Source organism: Eublepharis macularius, chromosome 19, assembly GCF_028583425.1.
Source record: "Eublepharis macularius isolate TG4126 chromosome 19, MPM_Emac_v1.0, whole genome shotgun sequence".
In the NCBI taxonomy this organism is placed as follows: Eukaryota; Metazoa; Chordata; class Lepidosauria; order Squamata; family Eublepharidae; genus Eublepharis; species Eublepharis macularius.
In genome coordinates, this window is record NC_072808.1 from 13,844,022 (window position 1) to 13,847,914 (window position 3,893).

The following is a 3,893-nucleotide window of genomic DNA, read 5'->3' on the forward strand; positions in this document are numbered from 1 at the left end:
CCCCTGCTGGGAGGGTAGAGGTGAGGGCCCTGTTACTTACGCTCAGTATTCACTTTGCACACATGCAAAGTGTGTATGCACTCCTAGCCTTGGCATGACATCACTTCCTGAAGTTATGTCATCATTATGGTGATGGAAGTGATGTCATAATTATGGTGACGGGAGTACTTCTGCTCTTCACATGGGACTGATTCTTTTAGAATCAGCATGTTTGGAGCAAAAATCGACCAGGCCATATTTTTGTTATACTTTTGGGAAGAAGCTCATCCGAGGTACAATCTTAATCCTAATAACCAAAACAAGAGGATGTTATACTTTGCTCATTGATCTTTCTCACCTACCTCTCGACCAATCTGACCATTTGGAACCACATAGAGTGCACATGAAGCAGTGAAAATGGAGAAATAAATCCTTCCTAGCAGTGTTTCCAAACAAAATCAGCTTGGAGGGAGGTAGGAGCCCCCCCCTTGTGGTTGCATTCTGACTTTATTTGGGCTCCCTTTTTAGAAATAATGAAGACAATTGCCACAGCTGCTGAGTAGCTGCAGGGTAAACAAGTTGGCTCCATGGTCAACTCGTGATAAAAGTAACGTCTAGTTTGGTTCTTGGTTGCTCAGCTTAAAGGGGATACTTTCATGTACTGTGTTGAAAGACATACTAAGAAATTGAAATGTAGCCTGTTGAACTCCATACAAATTACAAAATAAATCCATATTTTGCCCAGATATTCCACAGCAATACAAGCAGTGCAACAAAATTAGCATCAGCTAAGATGTACCACGGGTAGCACATTAGACACTGCATCCTAATGTGGGTACATATTTGAAGATCATTACTGAGCATAGAAATGGATATCCTAGGGCAGCTTTGATAGTAACATATACCCCCAGAGAGATTCTCATGGAATCAGGTTCACTAAATGAACCTTGGTTGGCAGGAATCATGTCAAGATGAAAAGAAGGAAGCCCCAACAAACTGGGAAAAATGGCAGCAGAGCAGGGTGTCAAAACTGGTATGAATACAACCTCTCAGGTCTATCAGTAATCTTTTTATTCCACCCTTCCTCTAAAGGGTTCAGAGCAGTGTACATAGGTATTCCCGTCTTGATTTCAAAGTCACAGAATCCTTGTGAGCAAGGCTTTTTTTCTAGGAAAAAAGGTGGTGGAACTCAGTGGGTTACCCTTGGAGAAAATGGTCACATGGCTGGTGACCCCGCCCCCTGATCTCCAGACAGAGGGGAGTTTAGATTGCCCTCCGTGCCACTCGGTGGCACAGAGGGCAATCTAAACTCCCCTCTGTCTGGAGATCAGGGGGTGGGGCCACCAGCCATGTGACCATTTTCAAGAGGTGCTGGAACTCCATTCCCCCGCGTTCCAGCTGAAAAAAGCCCTGCTTGTGAGGAAGAATGGGCAAAGAAAGAGAGTAATTGGTCCAAAGAGCTTTATATCAGAGTGGATTTTAAAACCATGACCAAGTCCAACTTTCAATATGAAATTTCTTTGCATGCAAGACAATACTTTACAGTGCTAACATCTATTTCTTCTATAAAGCCTTTGGTGTAAGCTCTTACTCCTCAACCTGAACATGACTACACATGACTATATTTGTTCTCATCCATCCTTGGGTATCCTTGAATTTCTTCTTCTTCCTTGTCTTCTTCCAACTTTCCAGTCACAATTTAGATTGCATGCTCCTTGGGGACAGAGCTATAGGCTTATCTTAGCATGTAAAGCACAAGGGTGTTAAAATTAGTAAAAACAATGACACATAGGGCGAAGCTACAAGTGACGAATGACACGTGAACAGCAAGTGTATTTCTCCTTGTTCACTTGCGCTCCACTCAATCCACTTGCTGTTCAAGTGTCATTCGTCACTTGTAGCTTGGCCCTGAGCAAATGAGAAATTGCATAGTCAATCAGAGACATGTTCCTGCTGAAAGGACATCCATCAATAGGGTCACTGATTTTAGAAGTGGTTCATTCTTCTACTTTCCTCCTGCTCAGCCTCCGTAAGGCTCCCTTCACATCCCTGTTTCTCGGGCTGTAGATCAAATGGTTGAGCATGGGCATGACAACCTCATAGAAATCAGCTACCATTTTGTCCCTATCTGTGAAAGTCTTGGCTCGAGGTCTCAGGTACATGGCCAAGGCAGTGCCATAGAAAATGCCCACCACAGTCAAATGAGAGCCACATTACTAGCAAACAGGGCAGTTACGGGTTAAGAGCAGCCAACAAAGATCTTCATCCCCATAATTAACACAATACACATCAACTTCCTCTTAACAAATGTTAATGATTCTACTAAAGTGCGAGTGCACTAGCTAGCATCCTGTCGGGAATTTGGGACTCTTTGGAGGGGACTCCCATGTTAAAACTGCACAGTGGGGTCCCCCTTACGACTAGAATACACCTTCATTCAGGAGGTGACCACCTTTAGAGAGCTACGTCCTGCTGTACCTGTGGAAGAGAAGAAACTAGAATGAAATTACTTCAGTTTAATCTGACCATTTATATGCCACAGAGGAAGAGTATTATTCACCTCCACCACCCCTCTCCAGAATTGTATATGAACTGTGGGTCTTTTGTATGTACCATTGTGTACTTATTGAATTTTGTATACCCTATATCGTTGTTTATTTAAGACTGAGCTATAGCTGTCAGTATTAAGTGTACTATCTCTTTAAATGATCTGTAGCTCCGATGACATGTGAAAAATATTTATGAATTTGTTCTTGCCTGCTTATTTCCTGTAAAGATGAAGGGCTGAAATGTATTTCTGTGCTTGCACGTACTTGTTGGCACGTGCACTTTAATAGAATCATTAACATTTGTTAAGAGGAATTTGATGTGTGTTGTGTTAATTATGGGAATTAAGATCTTTGTTAGATGAGCACCACAGGCTGATAAAGCCTTCCCCCGGCCTTATGCAGTGCGGATGCGCAGGACAGCTAGACCAATGCGCCCATACGTCACCAGGATGAAGGCAGAGGGGAGTAGAAGAGTGAACACACTTGTTATTGGCATGCTAAGACCGTTGGAATGAGTGTCAGTGCAGGCCAATTTCAACGCTGCTTGGACTTCACATGTAAAATGATTCACCACATTGCACCCACAGAAGTTTACCTGCAGGGTGAGAAAAGTGACAAGGGTCAAGAATGAGGGACAAGTCCACAGGCTGACTGCCAGTCCGGCTCACGATTAAGCTATAGCCCAAAGGGCTGCATATTGCCACAAAGCGGTCATAAGCCATGACAGCTAGAAAGAGGTACTCGATGCTCATTTGCGCAAAACACCTGCCCAGGGATATAGTGGGCCTGTCTTTGAAGCAATGCACCATCCAGAATCTGTGGGATAGAGGTAGTGACATAGCAGACGTCAGTGAAGGAGAGGCTGCTGAGGAAGAAACACATGGGTGTGTGGAGGTGAGAATCCACCATGATCAGTACCATTCCCAGCGATGGTGACTGCATACATGAACAAAAAGAGGAAAAACAAGGCAGCACGCACATGGGGCTGTCTGGAGAGGCCCACGGCGAGCACAAATTTGGTCACTGTGGTTGTGTTATCCCGATAATCCATATTTCCTGCAAAAAAGAAATAAAAAATCATAGAATGCGTGTGTAGCCCGCACAACTCTCCGCATTTAAATTTTAGCCACATCAATTAGTCAGGAAGTGATGTCATCACGCTAAGGCTAGGAGTGCATGTACACTTTGCATGTGTGCAACCAGAATATTGAGTGTAAGTAACAGGGCCCACACTTCTACCCTCCCAGCAGGAGACTATAGTGACCTGGCAATCCTTATTAGCACCTAAGAACCTATAATATTTGTTTCTAGGTACTTTTAAGATTCAACTCCATGTACTAGAGCCCCGTGGCACAGAGTGGTAAG

At 43.8% G+C, this 3,893-nt stretch overlaps 1 pseudogene; it reads right to left on the reverse strand.

Annotated features, from left to right (window-relative positions):
• Nucleotides 1-1,976: 1,976 nt before the first annotated feature.
• On the reverse strand, nucleotides 1,977-3,437 carry LOC129346475 (olfactory receptor 13H1-like; annotated as a pseudogene).
• Nucleotides 3,438-3,893: the final 456 nt, after the last annotated feature.